Here is a 20,477-nt window from a genome sequence, read left to right as displayed (position 1 = left end):
AAATCTGACAGAATAGTCTGACCTGTGCTATCCAAAACCTATATTTCTATTGCACTGTTAAAAGTAGTTACCAAATAAAGCATATTGTAGGTTAACAACACATTATTTTGAGCTGTTCATTTTTTTCTTTTATAATCTGCATTCACATTAGATGGGTTTTCTTTATCCGTGTCAAAAGTGTTTTTACAAAAATGAATACATTAGGCGATATATTAATAATTGATGGGGAAAGGATAAGAGAGTAATTTCTGACTATCTGACTACTGTTGTACCAAATTACTCAAATGCCAGGATTCAGACACCAAAACACACATTTGTGCCAAATGTCAAGATCTGAGGTGAATTAATAGAACCAATTAATTCTTCCATTAAAAGATTTTTTAATCAACGTGTACATCACAGAAAGTCAAATCTTCGTGGAAACCATTAGAGATGCCCGAGTTATCAGCCTCAATGTGTTTGTCATTTCAGCTTAGAAATGAACAAGATTTAATTAACCTTTAACACGTGCAACAGGATAGAAAATCAGTGCGTAGTCATGTTCAACACCGGGAACTCTTTATTACGGTTGTGTTTGTTTTTTGCAACCAGGAAAAATTTTATATAAAAAATAGGGCTGTCAAACGATTAATCGCATCCAAAATAAAAGTTTGTGTTTACATAATATATGTGGGTGCACTGTCTATAATTATTTTGTGTGTATATATATATATATATATATATATATATATATATATATAAATACACACACACATGCTTGTATATATTTAAGAAATATTGTCATATACTGTATATCGATATAGAATTTATATTATATATAAATATAAATATTTTATATGTATTTTATATGTATATAAAAATAATATTTTTTTCTTTAATATACATGCATGTGTGTGTATATTTATTTAAAATAAAAAATAATTTTATATTTATTTATATAAAAAATAATGTATTTTTTTATTAGGGCTGTCAAACGATTAATCGTGATTAATCGAATCCAAAATAAAAGTTTGTTTACATACTATATGTGGGTGCACTGTGTATAATTATATATATATATATATATATATATATACACACACACACATGCTTGTATATATTTAATAAATATTGTCATGTATATACTGTATATCGATATAGAATTTATATTATATATAAATGAAGAGTTCAGATGCAAAAGCCTCTAAATGCCATTTGAAATTTTCATCTTTAATGATGTTTTTTATTAAACTTGTATATTTAAGTTCAGTAATTTCACTTAAATAACAATTAATAGGTAATTATCATTGCCATTTAAGTATTATTTGGCGATTTAATTCAAGTTAAAACATGGCACTAAAACTGTGGTTTTAAAGTATCCAGTCTTGTGTTGAGCTCTAGTTAAATTATTTTCTAATAATGCAATATTATAATGGCCTAAACTTATTGTAAAGTCCCACAATATTCCAGATTAAAGATACTGTAACACATTAACTATATAAATTGCTTACACAATTGTATTCCATGGTTCAGTTTTTAGAGAGCATCTCTTTGCAAACAAGTAATCATTTCACATTATTGCTACTGAAAAAGCATATTGATTTTGCACAAATTGTCTGGCCAGTATCATTGAATTTTAACTTACATACACGCCATCTGGAGGTTGTTAAGGCACTTTTGTTAGACATTGTTGTGGCAATTATCAACAACCTTATTGAACTGCAGAATTCACACAATCGCATATGGACCAAGTTCTAAAGGAAAATAATTACAATATGTCATGAAAATTGAGTCTGCTAGGTAAAAATACAGTGCACAAGGGATTTGGTGTCAAATAAGATACAAAGAAAACATATCTAAGAAAAGAAAGTAATAGCTAGCATAAAAAAATTGGTCTGATAATTAAACCACTTCATCGAACCACAATTTTCAAACATTTTAAGTCCTGGTTAGTCTGATTAATGCAAAATATAATATTGTTATAAATTGTGAAGTCATCATGCAGTTCAAATGATTTAAAATGTTTTTGAACATTAGACTCAGAAGACCTTCCAAGGTTGTGCATGTGTGTGTTGAAGGATGAAGCCAGCAGGGACAGGATTATAGCTGTAATTCAGCGTGAAATTATTGTGTGTCATTAGAGAGGTATTGACCCCTATGGTGAAAAAATAATGCAATGTTAATAATTAAGGAGGTGAAAAGAGATTTATCTCAGGCCAGTCATTACCCTGCAATAGTATTACTTATTTACTTCCTGAGAAAAGAGGCGTTGGTCAAAGCAGAGCTTATCAATATGGAAATCTCAGTACTTATGGCTTCAATATGATCAGATCCAGTTCACATCCAAAAGCACCTGAAATGCTAAACATTTGTGAGGCAGTTTCATATTATAGACTTGCTCTGGCTGTGAAGTGCTGGCAGAAAACCCTCTGTCAATGTCAGCGAATTCCAAATGACACTTTTAGCCCCTGAAGGGCACAGCTGGAAAGAAACAGTTTTCGAGGGGTTGTTCCAAATGAAAGAGAGGAATGCAATCTCTTCACTAAGGTTTCCTCAGAAGGTCAAGTATATCATTTGCCCCATTAGCAACAACACGGGAAAATGCAACAAATAAAGGTCATTTTTACATGATATTTCAAAACATTTATTTACTAAGACAATGTTAGCATATATTAAATGTTTTTTTTATCATATCATTGTATGATTGGACTGCCATGACATGAGCAAGGACATTTTCACTCATTAGAAACTGGATTAGAAATAAAAGTCGAGTCCGAGTCGAGACCAGAGAGGTTGGATAACCTAAGGTTGGGTCTCAAACCAGACTTAAAGATATCTTCAAGAATATGTAAAATATTTGGTGGTAACAATAACATTTTGGCACTATACTCAATCAAACAAGAAATATTAACACACACACTGTAAAAAAATATTTTCAAGATTTGTTATCACAACATATTTTCTTTTGTCAAATCAACTTTATAATAATTGATTTAGTTGAGATAACTTATTATTTTGAGTTTCTGATGATTAAATTAATCTCCTTCATTGTATTAACTCACTTTTTCCAGTTCAATCAACTTAAAATTTTAAGGCAACCCAGGTTACTTACTTTTTTAAGTTAAACCAACAATATTTTTTTACAGTGTAGTAATCACAACATTTTTTCTTTTGTCAAATGAACTTAAATAATTTATTTAGTTCAGATAACATAATTTTGAGTTTCTGATTATTAAATTAATCTCCTTCATTGTATTAACTCACTTTTTCCAGTTCAATGAACTTAAGATTTTAAGGCAACCAGGTTACTTATTTTTTTAAGTTAAACCAACAATATTTTTTTACAGTGTAATAATCAGTATATTTGAATGAGACTCAAGTGGACTCAGGAATAAGTCCAAGTCGTAATATGTTCAAGTACGAGTCAATTCCAAGTCAAAATGCACAAGACCGAGACCATTAAACTATGGTCTCGAGTCCGAGACCGAATCCGAGTCTTGAGTACACAGAACTCTAGTCAATTTTAACATTGAGCTCACTTTTTTGTACATTTGGAGTGCTATCAGTACAGACAAAAACGACAAAAAATCGGTGTTGCCTAAACCGTGTTATCTTCTTTTTAAAATTCGCAACCTGTTGACTTCAATGGGGCATGTTCTGAACCTGCTTTTAGCCTCTTAACATCCTTGACTTGTCATTACGAGTGCACAGCCATGTGAGTGGTGTTATTAAGAGTGACCACGGTCAATCTGACTGCAGTAGATGTGAAAGATATGAATAAAAATGATGTTAATTCAGCCAGCTCATATACCTCTATTTGCTTCCTGTTTTCGTTCGAAGTCCACAGTAGTCGATTGTCGAGTTTGCGCGCGCGTTCATTGGTAACTAAGCAACAGTGAAGACTCAGACTCCGATGACGTTGCTGTGTGGTGTTCTGAGAATATCAGCTCAAATGGATAGTTCATCCGAATCAGATGTTGAACACACGGAGGAGGTTTTTGATCGTGCGCGCAAACTCGACAATCAACTACTGTGGACTTCGATCGAAAACAGGAAGTAGCCTAAATAGAGGTATATGAGCTGACTGAATTAACTTCATTTTTATCAATATCTTTCACATCTACTGCAGTCAGATTGACTGTGGTCACTATTAATAACACCCCTCACATGGCTGTGCACTCGTAATGACAAATCAAGGATGTTAAGAGGCTAAAAGCAGGTTTAGAACATGCCCCATTGAAGTCAACAGGGTGCGAATTTTAAAAAGACGATAACACGATGTAGGCAACACCGATTTTTTGTCATTTTGGTCTGTACTGACAGCACAAATGTACAAAAAACATTAGCCCAATGTTAAAATTGACCGGAGTTCTTCTTTAATCAGTGATCTCTTCATATCTCTTCAGTGGATTGGTCTAAAGTTCCTGACTCTTTCAGCAGGACAGGCCGAGATTGACACAAGCCGCCAGCAATGGCGTCTGCATTGTCTACACAACTACAAGGACAGGGTGTCATTAACCCCCCCCCAAATAATGCTCTCATTTTAGACATGCAATCCCATCATGCCAATCCTCTGTCAGTGTAGTGCTCAAGCGCCAGCTGGCTGCAGCCCAGCAGTGTGAACCCTTTACACCATATTAACCACAGCTAATGATGCTAATAAGCAATACGGCGACCTCATTAACATTAGGCTGTGTATGTTAATAGGCTACATAAGCAGGATAAATGCAGAAGTTTGGTGAAAAGTCCATATTTGATAAATGGCTACAGATGTTGGGGGGTAAAAATGGTCAGATTCAAGAAGTAAAGGTGGGGGATCCGATTCAAAAAAAGGCAAATGTGAATCTGGCCCATTGAATTATAAGATTTTGAAGAAACGGCAAGAACATTTCTGCAAATGAAGTTTAAAATTAAGTCGCACTATTATAAATTTCAAAGAAGCAAGTCACAATTGTGAGAAGTGCTTTTTAATGCTGTCTGTAATGGCTTTTGGAACAGAGCTTGTATATCGACATCAGCTCACTGTAACATCATCAGCTAAAGCATAAAATCAAGTTACGATTTGGTTCTTCAGCTATATAACGGTCCGTTAAGCTATATAACTGTCCATTTTGAAACCAAAATGTAAATGTATGTGCTAAATGAAGTTCTCATCTGTCCTTGAATGTCTGTGGCATTGAAAGATATGCAAGAGAGAGTGTGTCTCTTGGCTCTGTCTTCTCTCTAGGCCCAATGCCAGACCTGTGTAAAGTTAGACACTGGGAGCAGGAGTCAGTACCCAGCATTCCTGCTGTAACAAATGAAAGGCAACGTCAGAATGGTTACAATGAATATGACAGACAGAATGAAACGGATTATGTTGAAGAGTCTAAGATGTTGGCAACATGTGATGGCAGTGTTATGAGGGGAAATGTAAGACATTTGTTGTCAAGAGCAGGGTTTCCCAAATCCCTACGGTTGATGAGGGAACTGCAGGGGGGTTGGGAGATTGTGACACTGTAGAAACATTGATGCTGAAATAAATAAAGTGAAAACCTTTGTTCGTTCATTCGTTACATAACGTAACATAAAAATAAAGGCCCTGGTGGAAGATATTATTAGTAATCATATACTATATTAATATTTTATCATTCAATGTTAAAATATTTATGTTGCTTGGGAAAAAATGTAGTCAGAATGCAGGACTACATACAAATCTGGGCATACTACAAATTGTACTACAAATCTAATGTTGGTTAATGGTTACATGACATCCAGGTAAACAAAAAAAATGTATCTTTTTTAGTGTTTTATTTTGATTATTTTCATGTTTAAATGATTTATTTATTTATTTAAATTAGATATTTTTCATTAAATATTAGTGGTTGATCAACTTACAAACCCACTGCATGGGGAAATGCACCGGGGAACCCCACAGTTTGATGGTGAATTCACAGTATGCAATATAAGGGTTACCTGAAGCCAGGTTGGTACACTAACAAGCTTTTGATTTTATTTATAGCCTTTATATGCCAAATGTGCATGGAAAGTACTAAGATCAAGTCATTTCACTTCCCATCCACAACTGTAAACATGATTAATGTATTGCTTAAAAAAGCACCAAGAACAGGTTAAAAGCATTTATCAGATTGAGAACCAAGCAAAGTTCTCCCGAACAGACATATCTAAAAGGCTGAATTATCTCAAATGATCTCCTTTACAGTTTTACAAGTTGAAACAGAATCCAGCATGTGGTTGTCATTGCTATGCGGTTGACACCTGGATTGCATACTAGAATCAGTTTTGACATCAGGTAACATTAAAAACTTTTAATATCTATGTCATCTGACCATAACTGGGAGGTGGAGTGTGACAAGCCACAGATGTATATCACTTCCAAGCCAACAGGAAATCAGATAACAGATGCAAAGAAGAGAACTATACAGGTGTCTATTCTGCATAATTGAAGGCACCGAATCATTGATAAGACAAGCTATTAAAGGAGTAGTTCACTTTAAAAAAAAAAAAAACTTGCCCATGATTGTCCAAAAAAGATGTACATGTCTTTCTTTCTTCAGTCGAAAATAAATTAAGGTTTTTGATGAAAACATTCCAGGATTTTTCTCCATATAACGCACTTTACTGGGAACCAAACGGTTCAAGGTCCAAAAGACCGTTTGAAATGGCTTTAAACGATTCCAGATTGTTCAAAGGGCTTTAAACGACACCACACGGTGAATAAGGGTCTTGTCAAGCGAAACGATCACTCATTTAAAAAAAAAAAAATAAAGTTTAAATTTTTTAAGCTCAAATGCTCCCCTTGCTCTGTTCTGTGTGAATCTCCTGTTCGAACTCGTTCATCAAAATGAACGAATCTTTTTTCGAGTCAATTCGTTCATTTTGTTCGTTGAATGAACCAAATAACTCACAAAAAGATTTGTTCATTTTGATGAACGAGTTCGGACAGAGCAAGGCGAGCATTTGAGCTTATAAAACTTAAACTTTGTCTTTTTTTTTTTTAAATGACTGACCTTTTTGCTTGATAAGACCCTTATTCATCGTCTGGAATCGTTTAAAGCCCTTTGAACAGTTTGCAGTTTGTACTGAAACTGTCTTTTGGACCTTAAACCGTTTGGTTCCCATTGAAGTCCATTATATGGAGAAAAATCCTGGAATGTTTTCATCAAAAACCTTCATTTCTTTTCGACTGAAGAAAGAAAGACGTGGACTTCTTGGATGACATGGGGGTGAGTAAATTATCAGCAAAAGTTTTTTTTCAAAAGTTTATTAATAATTTAATCCTTTCTGTCAGATACATATAGCATTGAAGCAACATTAAAAATAAAAATGTTCAGATTAAAGGTATCTTTAAATGCATAACACTGTTTTTAGAGACATGAGTTATACTTCAAACTGCATTGAACAGAATCCAAACAATATAACTTACAATTCTGCGGTGGGCTGGGGGAGGGAGATCCCATAAACTCACACTGGAGAAGGGTTCAGGACAGGCTCATGGCAAAAGGGAGCATTATTATCTGTCTCATCCGCGATTTTAACCGAGAGGGAAGGCATCGACCCCTCCCCCCTCCTGTAACGCAATTGGCCAGTTTGTGTGCCCTGGCGCCAAGTAACTCCTTTTTGACTTGCAACAGTAAGCAATCACCCAGAATTCACCCACAGTATTCTACTAGCAACTTACAATCATGCAAAACACAAATTGGCAATCATAGTGACACCTTGGTAACGACCCACGATACCTTAGCGTCATTGCAGAGCTTTTGCCCCCTTTTTCCTTAGAAAATGCAAAACTGTCATTGTAAAACATTTTCTTCAGAAAATGTAAAACAATCTTGTGAGAATGACAAGACAATTTACCCTAGGCACATAGTTCTCCAAATTCTTGAATGATGAGATTTTAATACAGTAGGTTTGGCATTAAAATCCGCACCCAGTTGAAGTGTTCTGCACTTTATGAGCAGAGAAGAAATCATTTTCAAATTTGTTAGCATTCATATCATAATGATCCAATAAATTCCATGTCAATGAATCATCTGTTATTTACTATAAATTGTGCTCCTGTCTCTCCAGATACACATCAAACATTGTGCCGCGTTCAGCACAGCTGACTACGCTACGTATAATTAACAATTCAAAACATCAGCCGAGCCAGATTGCTCACGACAGTCAGGTTCAGGATGAATTGATCTTTACAGAGTTGCCTAGAACATGCAAATGTTTCAACAATCAATCTGACATTTCTTGCCTTTTCAACTCCCTGCATCCAGGGCCCAAAAAGAACTTTGGACAGGTTGAACTGAGTAAATATCAGGGCCATAAATCTTTAGTAGACTGTTTGATTTGACGCTCACGTCGTTAATATAAGCGAGTCCCAGACTATCATTCTTTAACCATGTAAAATTCCAGCCAGCCAGAAAGAAACTCACCTAAGCCCCGCATTTAATCACATTTTACTCTTGGCGAGTGTTAAGTTTTGAGCAATCTCACAATTTGCATTTCTTAAAGGAGTAGTTCACTTTTAAAAAAAAAAACATTTGCTGATAATTTACTCGCCCCCATGTCATCCAAGATGTCCACGTCTTTCTTTCTTCAGTCGAAAAGAAATTAAGGTTTTTGATGAAAACATTACAGGATTTTCTCCATATAATGGACTTCAATGGGAACCAAACGGTTCAAGGTCCAAATGAGAGTTTCGGTGCAGCTTCAAAGGGCTTTAAACGACACCAGACGATGAATAAGGGTCTTATCCAGCGAAACGATCGCTCATTTCAAAAATAAATAAAAAAGTTTGAGTTTTATACGCACAAATGATTCAAACTCATTCATCAAAATGAACAAATCTTTTTCCAAGTCATGACTCATTCATCGTCTGGTGTCGTTTAAAGCCCTTTGAAGCTGCACTGAAACTCTCGTTTGGACCTTGAACCGTTTGGTTCCCAATGAAGTCCATTATGTGGAGAAAATCCTGGAATGTTTTCATCAAAAACCTTAATATTTTTTCGGCTGAAGAAAGAAAGACGTGGACATCTTGGATGACACGGGTGCGAGTAAATTATCAGCAAAAGTTTTTTTTTTTAAAAGTGAACTACTACTTTAACCTGAAGACATCCCACCAGAACTAACTGAAAAAGTCCACCGGAGAAACTTCTATTTTCCACATATATTTGGGATGCACTAAATCTTATCTCGCATGCTATTTAGAAAGGCAGCAACAGTGTCATGCCGGTGGGTGTTTTCGTTAACTCGTCAGTAACTGCTTTAGAGGGCTATCATCGTATAGAACAGCGATTTACTCACCTTTACCCCAGAGCTCTCAGGTTAATAACACTGGGACCAATCCGGTCTTACAGGTGCTATATTTCACCACACACACACACACAAGCAACAGCCTCAATCTGTGTGCAGCCGTTAGCCAGAGATAATACGCCTTTACATCCTTTACCAAACCCTGAATGCTTCACTCTCTTAGGACTGTCTGATGGATTGTCTCAGGTCTGGCAGAGGCAGATAGCTAGACGCACAGGTTCTTATCAGGCCTAAGCCAGGGGGATGTTAATCAAGGCATCTATCACTCAGTTTCAGGTCTTAGTTAGCATTTAAATATAAAACCTGCACTCTAAATCGAGAGCATTCTCCACAGAAGTAACAAAATTCCTCATAAATTGGGGCTAAAGTAGTTCTGAGATGATTGTAGGATCTTCTAGTGTATATTTGTTATTCAGAGGTTAAACAAAGATGAGCTCGTATGCACCACAACTTGGATGTTTCTTCATGGAAAAAAACTCAAGATATTAAAGGGATAGTTCACTTTAGAAATTAATTTGAAATTAAATTTTTTCAATTTTGATATTTTTAGGTCAAACCGTTCTTGTCTGTCAGTCATATAATGGAGGTCTATGGTCACCACCTCAAAGAGCATGCACAGAGAAGTTCAAATGAAACATGATTTAATGACTCGTAAATGTAAGTACACATTGATGGCCTAAGACACGAAACGAGTGGTTTGTGTGAGAAAACGAACAGTATTTATATCGTTTTTACCTCTTGTAACCACAGCCACGTCCAAGAGACAAGCACACAAGTCGTATGCACCTGTTGTTCATTTTGCAATTGAACTATGAATCATTGTAAACCAACTCTCCTGTAAAACCCTAACGTAGACTCATGGTGTTCCGGACGGCTGTAAATTTCTACTCACTGTGTTTCTGACAGGTAGAAAGAGTCATTTCTAAAATATAACGCATACATCTCAACAACTATAAGCTGGGTTGGTTGGAAGCGAAAGAGGACGAGGCAAAGATGACACGGATATATATAGATGCAATGACCGTTTATTTAAAGAATTTGTGGAAAATGGACTAATGTCTGGAATACAGTGAGTCTACATTAGTTATGAAGCTGCATTCCTCCACAAATACACCTTACTCACACACACACACACACACACACACACACACACACACCGTCTCCTCTCTTTTAAATTCATATCCACAGAGAAACTCAAAATAAACCTACACTACACTGCATAAACTTCACCCAGCTCTCATTTTTCCACACATGTCCCTTCTCCATGTTCACTGGCTCTATAAACATTTTCTCTGTGGGGTCTATTTGACAAACCGCATCCGACAGCCGCCACCTCACTCTAAGATATCTGTTCTTTATTAAACCTGTCTCTTTCATGTCAATATCAGTGATTAGATTGCGCCACAGGAGCGACTTTTTCACTTCTTTTCCCCGCATTAATATGAAAATCGCTGCTGAGCCGAAGCAGCTGGGGGTCCCTTCTACCTGTGTATTCCGGCCCCCTGGCAGAAGACTCGTTTATTCCGTCTGTTTTTCCCGTGGATGACTGAGAGGGGTGCGAGCGTCACAGATAAACACCGGCGCAGCAGGCGTAGTGCTGTGTCTGTACGTGGGCTCAGATGGAATGCCTGGAAAGACACGCTAAATACATAGAACTGCAGACACACTGCTCAAAGGCAGCATGTTTTGTTGGTAAATGATTATACTAAAGTATTTTTCACATTTTAAAAATATTAAAATCAACGGTTAGAAAAAACGGTTGTTTTTTTAAATGTGTCGTTCAAATAATTTTCTTAAAAATTATTCAATATTCACAAAAAAAAAAAAATAAAACAATAAACAATGCTACAAAGTACGGAAGCCCTGAACGGCAACGTAAAAAAATCTAGCATTTCAAGATTAAAGTCGAAATGTTTCGAAATGAAAGTCGAAATGTTTCGAGATTAAAGTCGAAATGTTTCGAGATTAAAGTCGAAATGTTTCGAGATTAAAGTCAGAATGTTTCGAGATTAAAATCGAAATGTTTTGAGATTAAAGTCGAAAAAAATGTTCACACTCAAACCCGCTCACATACACACGTAGATCAAACACTTAAATCACTCTTGTCACTGCTGTAATTATGGATTTACAAGATTGCTCACTACTGCACTTTGTTGGTTTGTTTGTACGTATGTCTGACTGTTAAATAAAAAAAAGAAAAAAAAAGCAAGGAAGTGAAGTACAAAAAAAAAGTAGAAAAATTGAGATTAAAGTCTTAATTAAAATTTTGAGATTAAAGTCAAAACGTTTTGAGAATAAAGTCGAAACGTTTTGAGAATAAAGTCAAAACATTACGATAATACAGTCTTCCATAGAAGTGTGTGCATTCATAACATTCCTTCAACAAAAGACTGTGTTCTCGAAATTTTTCGACTTTATTCTCGAAATGTTTCAGGTTTAATTTTGAAATATTTCGGCTTTAATCTCGAAATGTTTCGACTTTAATCTCGAAATGTTTCGACTTTAATCTCGAAATGTTTCGACTTTAATCTCGAAATGTTTCGACTTTATTTTCAAAATGTTTCGGGTTTAATCTTGAAATGTTTTGGCTTTAATCTCGAAATGTTTCGACTTTAATCTCAAATATTTTGACTTTAATCTCGAAATGTTTCAACTTTTTTTTTTACAGTTTTTTTTTTTTTTTTTTTTTTTTTTTTTTACGCTGAGGTTCAGGGCTTCCATAATAAAGTGTCTTGAGATAATAATAAAAAAAATATCTGGACTAATCATGGTACCATACCCAAAAACAAATATTGTATATTATATACATGTGGAATATGGAAGATGGAAATTATTTAGTACCATAATGTTCTGTGTATCAACAGCATGTTCTTTGACGTATCCTGGTAATACCATGTTATTCTTTAAACTACAGTGGATTACAGTGGATATGAACATGTTACTATGGTACTATGGTACAGCAAAGAAAATGCATTGTGGTATTGGTAGTTCCAAGAACACCATGATAGAAGTACAGAAATACAGTAGTACCATGTTTTCTTGGGCATGTACAATGCCAATATCTGAGTACCATAAAATGTCATTGTGTATAAATATGGGAATCATTTAATACCATGGTAGGCCTAAAGCAGTATGAGACAGCAATACTAATACTGTTACTTTGATATTAAAATGTATATGGTATTTACATGACGGCACTCAGTTCCAAAAACACCATTGATGTCTAAAAAACACATTAGAAGGCTACCATGCTTTTTTGGACATGTACTACGGCAATATTTTTTATTTATTGAAGCACATTGAAAATGCCACATTGTATGAATGCGGGAATCATTTAACAAGGCTCATATATGAAAATATCTTTCCTGTACCAAACAGAATGTGACTTATAAACTTTAATAGTTTAAATGTAATCCTGAACAACATGTACAGTATGCTCCTGCGTGGGAACAATCTTTTAATGACCAATGAATGGCTCTTTGTCTTTGCATTTCATTGCTATGGAGATGGGATTAATAATTGATAACAGAAACTGTTGGTGTTCCTCAAGGATTAATGCTCGGCATGATAGAGAAGCAAAGGATGTTTGGATGAAAGGAGAGGATGAGGGGCTAGAATCAGGTGGGACTCAAAGCAGATAAACGCCCACTCTCCTCCTGCTTTTCATGTGAAAGACAAACAACCTATGTAAATGCTCCAAGGACACAGATGAATCCCTGAGTTGATCAGCTTGCATTTATTTAAATCAAATAGCAAAGAAAGACGGCTTAAGCCAACTCTTTAGCTTTATTAGCCTTCACTGACAAACGAAGGACAGAAATCCACGTTTCCCTTGGCAAATTTCCAGTAGAAAAGTCCATTTATAAAAGTCTAATCAAAACGCTTTCCCATTTTATGGCACACGCCACACATTTCTAATTCTCAAGGGAAGTGAGGACGGCTATCCACTTTGATGTTACAGCCTAATGAATTGAATTATCAGATTCGTTTTAATTGATCCGGTGGTTTAAAGTGGTTTGATGGTGTTAAGCAGATGCTAATTTGATCGTTTATAAAACGGACAGACAAAAAGTCACTCGAAGCCAGTCTGAAACATTCACAGGTCAAACTGCAGGCAAACCAAAAGGACAAAAAAGGAAGAAAAAGAACAAGGACATCAAACATGAAGAGATGCCGCAGATGTAGACACGCACAAATTGCACTTTATGTTTCACATACAGTCTATAGATGACTCAGAATTGAAAAGATATCTGCAATACACATTAAACAAGATAATACATCCGCATTTTGATATTTTCAAATTCAAACAGCTGAGGAATGGTTTATTAGATAAAGAAATCACACAAGCCCTGTGGAACAAAAAAAAAAGACTCCTAATGTGGTCAATAATCTGAGGTTTCAAGATAAAAATCAAGATATATCACAGAAACTGTGATGGTTTAGTTATCTCTTAATATATATGTACAATTGGTCTTTTAATTTGTATTCAAGCACTGTAACCAAACCATAAAAGACTTTTAGAAACAAGTTTGCCTTTTTTTTTTTTAACGTGACCTAATCCTTTAAGTGTAACTATTGTAAAGATTGCAGTGACTTTAGACACAATTTTGCCTTTTTTAAACGTGAACTACTCCTTTAAGTGTACTGTAACTATTGTAAAGATTGTCAGTGCTTATTGATGTACGAATATCTTGGTTATTTTCACAAAATAAAAGTGTTATATAATGTCCTATGGACTATTTTCACATTCAGTGGAAAAAGCAGACAGGTCTGGAACAACATGAGGTAAATAATGACAAAATATGGACTACATTTTAACAGGAATAAACTAAAAGCCACATGGGCTCCTGAAGCTGGATCTCTTTTGCACTAGTGTTTGGCTCCTCTAAAAACATGTCAACCTAAACAAAATGGCATATAATGGCATTATACTGTAATGTTCACAACTTAACTGTGTCAGTATTCATAGCACAACACAATAACACTAGTCGTGCCCCCTAAAGGAGCTTCATATTCTCAGGTAAAGGCGATTCGCTGCCTGTGAATATGAATTACTGCATAGCAGAGCATGATTAGTGTGAAAATGTCCCACCGAAATGTACCTGGCAGACATTTTCATCTGCTGAAATGAAGGACGGAAGCAACCAACAATTACTCATTGTGTGTGGCAACCTGACTCATGAACGGCATCTAAATGAGCCTGTTGTGAGGGCTGTCATTCATTTGAAATCACTTTCAAATTTGTTTTGTCAAATTGGTTGAGAATAGTAAAGGTTGCATAAGATTGCAAGCAGGATATCTAGCTTCTGCAAGAGTCAGCAAAACACACGCATAGAGCAAAAAATAAATGAATAAATAAATATTCCAGATGTTTACATAAATGTACAATTGGATCATTTATTGTTGTGCCATTTATATCCTTTATCTGAAATGTCCAAATTAATTTAATTGTACTGTAAAAAAAAAAAAAGCATTTTATTATGCAAATAAAAAACATGCATAAAGCCTGATCATAACTTTCAATATACAGTACATCCACCAAACTCGGCACAGTCCTTCAGCCTGTTCTGCATATATTTTGTCCAAAACTCTTTCGATTTCTATTCATATTTATGACTACCTAAAAAGAACTATGAAGGTGGTGATGGCGTAGTGGATAAGACACATGCCGAATCCGGGTTCGAATCCACTGTGTGACACCAATGTGTCCCAGAGCAAGACACTTCAAAGATTAGTTCACTTTTGAAAAAACTTTTGCTGATAATTTACTCACCCCCATGTCATCCAAGATGTCCATGTCTTTATTTCCTCAGTCGAAAAGAAATTTAGGTTTTTGATGAAAACATTCCAGGATTTTTCTCCATATAATGGACTTCAATGGGAACCGGATGGTTCAAGGTCCAAAAGACAGTTAATAACTGTTTCAGATGCAGCTTCAAATGTTTTTAAACGACACCAGACGATGAATAAGGGTCTTATCATGCGAAACGATCGGTTATTTCAAAGCTTATTCCAAAAATGTAACTTTTCTAAGGACAAATGCTAGCCTAGCTCTATTCTGTGAGGCGCGTTTGCAACGTCACGTAATACATAATTACGTTCAAAAGGTCACGGGCGACGTAGCCGGAAGTACAGAATCAAAATCGTCCAACATCGTTGTTTTAACTTTTAATTCCTTTTTTGTAAACGCCGTTTGAGTTAGTTTTCACATTCAACCTATGCGTTCAACTTGTAAACACTCTGACTCTGTACTTCTGGCTACGTCGCCCGTGACCTTTTGAACGTAATTACGTATTACGTGACGTTGCAAACGCGCCTCACAGAATGGAGAAAGGCTAGCATTTGTCCTTAGAAAAGTTACATTTTTGGAATAAGCTTTGAAATAACCGATCGTTTCGCATGATAAGACCCTTATTCATCGTCTGGTGTCGTTTAAAGACATTTGAAGCTGCATCTGAAACAGTTATTAACTGTCTTTTGGACCCTGAACCATCCGGTTCCCATTGAAGTCCATTATATGGAGAAAAATCCTGGAATGTTTTCATCAAAAACCTTAATTTCTTTTCGACTGAGGAAAGAAAGACATGGACATCTTGGATGACATGGGGGTGAGTAAATTATCAGCAAAAGTTTTTTCAAAAGTGAACTAATCCTTTAACCCCTAGTTGCTCCAGAGGCGTGCGAACTCTAACATTAATAGCAATTTTAAGTCGCTTCGGATAAAAGCATCAGCTAAATGAATAAATGTAAACTTAGCAACCACAAAGCCCATTTTTTTCGTCTTGATAAACTTAACTTTTCTAACTCTATACTCTACTTTAAAAAGTAGGATGAGCATATTATGCTTTTTAACCAAAGTGCTTGGCCATGATCTGCAGCATATGTCAGAATGGTCAAAACTAAGCAAGTAAGCCAAGAAACTTGGCAAGTTTTAGTTCATTCATTCTAAAATGTGGGGTTACGGTATGCTGACTACTGCATCTTCTAATTCATTTAAAATATAATTTAGGTTTGGTTTTAGAATCAGACCAATATGACAAATATGTCGTGTTGCTTTTAAAAAGATAAATTGGTAGATACTTGACAGTCAGATTACCTTGAGGCGTAATGACCATGGGGGAAAATATGATAATTTTTTGGCCTCGGTTCATTAAATCTTTAAACAGACTATATCCAAAAATAGTCAGTCTGAGACACTTTAGTTTAATTGAACTGCCTCATATTGCGGCACACAATCTGCCATCCATCAACAGATTGATGGTGAAGGCTGAAGGGTGTTTTAGTTTTAAGTTCATCCACAGTGGTAAATGGAGAGAGAGAGAGAGTGTGATAGTCTAAATCAGAGACGAAGCTAATCCCTTTAACCACCCGGTACATGTCAGTGTTTTTCCATCTCATCAGAAATGTCACCCGCTGAAGTGACAAGGGAGGAAAGATTGAAATGTCATGCATGATTTATGGACCCTTTTCATGTAACTGTTTATATGGCAGTGTCGCTTTATCTGTGAATTCAGCTCGACTGATTTGCCTCCCACTAAGAAGTGAACGAATGACGGTGTAAACATGATTCTTACAGGAGAGTAAGACTTGTGGCCTGCCTACAACATACTGAGGCAATCACAAAACCACTCGCATTGGCTGTTTGCTGGCAAAGTCCTTGCGAAACATGTTATGTCTATAGCTGCATTCACGCCACGCCATAATTACCGTAATTGAGAGATTTCAACTTTATAGAGCTCGTATTTACAACATTTATAAGCTGGGGATTTTCTGAGATGTACTACTGGTACCAACTAACCACAGCAAATTAGTTTAGGCGTTGATAGTGTTGCTATAAAAACGCACAATTCCCAGTCTGAGGACGTGAACAGAACTGAATGTCATGTGTTGGTCACATGACAAAATCACGGTAATTACGACATGAGGTTAATGCAGCATGTAGCCAAATAAAATTACTAAAATAACAGCTTTCTCCCAAATGCCTTTCGTAATCTACCACTGGTTACCAAACAGAGTTTCCCTGATAATACACCCTAAAAGTATGTTCACTTTTTGTAAAAAAAAAAAAAAGTGTGTAGTAGAAGAGTAGACAAGCTTTGGGACATATCACGTCATAAAATTGTGTCTTTAACGGTTGCTCTCTGTCACTACTGTAGTTACACGCATCCCTGTCACCATAAAGTGGCATGTCAATCATCTTGTCACAGTTAAAATCATCCACATTATATTTAATTTAATTTCCAACCGCATTGGAGAGATGCCAGTCGCGGGTCTTTCATGCGGAGACTCTCCTTATAATACAGAACAATGCATTTAAAAGTTATATAAAAGTTCACATTGTTGTTGCAAATGAAATATAACACGGATAACATTAAATAAAAAACATTTATCAGCTTAAATGATTATTCATTTCCTAGTTTACCGACGTGCGTCTGTGGAGGGAAAAGTCTGCTTTGCGCGCGTGCAAAATAGGAATGATAAATGCATCATCAATGGACAAAGTCATTTGGAAGTGGAAGGAAGTGTTTCGCCACCAAACTCCATTTCTCCTGTAGGCTACACGTCAAAAAAAAAGTCAAGTGACTTCGTCTCAAGTCATGTGACTGAATAATTTGCTCAAAGATGGAAATAAAACGTTACTCTCCATACACTTCTGAAATGCAAATTAGTGCCAATTTCCATGCAAGTTGATCTCTCAAGGACGTGGGCTAGAAATAATGCCTCATTCGCTCACTGTTTTTGCAATATTGCAATTTTATCATAAATTAAACAAAATTCGGATGGAAAAAAAAAATCTAATATCTAACTTGTGCCAATCACATAATGTATCTGGACTACACAAGTCTTCCACTCTGTAAAAATGGTGTAAATTTAGCAGTATATATTAATATATTAACTTTATTTGTGCTGGAAAAAATATGCTTTTAGAGAAGTAGCTGAATGAATGAATGAAAAGCAGTCTTCACTGTAAAAAAATATTGTCATGATTTGTAACCACAACATTTTTTCTTTTGTCAAATCAACTTAGATAATTTATGTAGTTCAGATAACATAATATTTTGAGTTTCTGGTGATTAAATGAATCTCCTTCATTCTATTAACTCATTTTTTTCAATTTCAATGAACTTAAAATTTTAAGGCAACCAGGTTACTTTTTATTTTTTTTAAGTTAAACCAACAATATTTTTTACAGTGTACACAGATCTTGAGTAGGGACACTACATTTGAATGACATCTCTGAATCCCACTGCACACCTGCATGGAAAATGAAGCTACAGTGATGGCTCCAAACCCTCGTAAGGGAGAAAAGAAGACAGAAACCATTTCAGCACTAGAGATTACTGTATTAAAATGAATATTTGTAAACATCCGAGTTCAATAATGAACTAATGGTAAAACCCTGTGTGTATTCTTAGCCATTAGTGAGTAATCAATAAATGTAATTTCAAAAGCGCAACAAAAATAATGAAAAGGGTCCTTAGCAGAATATTACTTTAATCATCAGAACATTTTTCAATTACTCAAAGAGAAACCTTGCTTGTTAGGGTGGGCGGACAATGATTAAAAATTCTATGAGAGAAGTACAATTTGCTCTTACTGACATTCAACCAAATTGCCAAAAACAACCAAATCTGAGGAAAACGAACGATTTGAATTGAATTTATATGAATACTCCCCATTTATATCTATTAAATGTGGTATATGAGGAGCCGTTAACATGGGACCTGTTCTTAAACACTGAAACTAATGTAATGATATCCATGTTGTTCAATTTCATGCATTCTTAGACTATAACTTTGAACAAGTTATTTCAAACACAAGGATACATTCATTTGCTTCATAAATGGGGGATAATTGGGGAAAGGGAAAAAAATGTCTTCTTTGGGGTCACAATGACTTCTCCAAGTAATTTAAAAGAAAATAAAGTACATCAAGAGCCCCAGAGGAAGCATTACCTTCAAGGATAAGATGTCATCACGTCTCAAAACGAAGGCCATTCTAGAAGTAAATGGAGGGTAATGAAATCATATCTCTTCTCAGGGAAATCACTGGCCAGATAGGATATGGGTAAGCTGAAATGTGGTAAGCAGATGGGCACAGATACACCAAAATTACACAGAATAAACTGGACTAATGGCTGACTGAGATGAGTTTTTCAATGGGCACTGCTTATATATATAGAGAGAGAAAAAACATTATATATATATAACAATTATGGCAAATAAAATGTGCACAACTGCATACACAATACATTAATATTATTAAATTAGCATATTCAAATTGATATATTGTGTGAACAATTTTACAGACATTTTGGGAGAAACATCAAAGACAAAGTTGATAATAAAAAGTATCTGAGAATGTTAATTAGATCTACTATATCACCCAGTGACATTAGAAAAATATAAATAAAAGACTGCTATTCTGAAGAGGAACAGGCACAGACATCCACTGAGGAGGAACTAAAGTTATCCCACCTTTTCGTCATATTGATTCCCACTACGGAGCATTGAGTTCCACAGCAACGGCACTGAGCAGACAGAGAAGGTCAACCTTTGATTTCTCACCAGGGTTTCAAAGAATCTTTCACATAAAGAAACACTTGCCTTTTCTTTCGCTTGCTCAATCATCTGGGGACAAGTGGTTTCTAATTAGTGAAATTTGCAGAGGATATTTCTCCTCAAACTTTACCAAGACTTCTGTTGTCCACAAACACATCTAGCAATTTTCTAATTATGAAAAAAAGAGAAAAAAAAAAACATCACTCTTTTCAAAACCAGGGGTGTCTAAACCTAACCTGGCCCTAGCCAGATGAATTTCGCTCTGCCTAGCTCCACTCATCCACCTGGAACCGATCCATTGAAATGGCGTTTCAGAAGGCTGGGCCTTATATGATTGGATAAGCCACTTGTCTGTCATCTTTATCGACGTGCTATTTCAACCACTCACACCGAAGCCAACCCGTGACCAGTGTTGTAGTCGAGACCACCTCACTCGAGTCCGAGTCGACACTGAGACCAGAGAGAGTCGAGTCCGAGTCAAGACCGAGTCCATAGAGAGTCGAGTCCGAGACCAGAGACGGTCGAGTCCGAGTCGAGGCCGAGACCAGTGAGGGTTGATTACCTAATTTACTTTTATTTACTTAGAGAAATCCTTTTTTTTTTTTTTTTTACTGAATTTACTTCGAGTTT

At 35.7% G+C, this 20,477-nt stretch overlaps 1 long non-coding RNA gene across 1 annotated transcript; it reads right to left on the bottom strand.

Annotated features, from left to right (window-relative positions):
- Window positions 1-5,105: 5,105 nt before the first annotated feature.
- On the bottom strand, window positions 5,106-19,895 carry LOC120493570 (uncharacterized). The gene is made up of 3 exons (XR_005625743.2): window positions 19,764-19,895; window positions 19,242-19,358; window positions 5,106-5,269 (listed from the first exon to the last, which is right to left on the bottom strand). It is a non-coding gene; the product is annotated as an uncharacterized LOC120493570 (long non-coding RNA).
- Window positions 19,896-20,477: the final 582 nt, after the last annotated feature.

The sequence above is a fragment of the Pimephales promelas genome, chromosome 8 (assembly GCF_988280905.1).
Source record: "Pimephales promelas chromosome 8, fPimPro1.hap1.1, whole genome shotgun sequence".
Lineage (NCBI taxonomy): Eukaryota > Metazoa > Chordata > Actinopteri > Cypriniformes > Leuciscidae > Pimephales > Pimephales promelas.
This window is presented reverse-complemented; position numbering and strand designations above follow the sequence as displayed.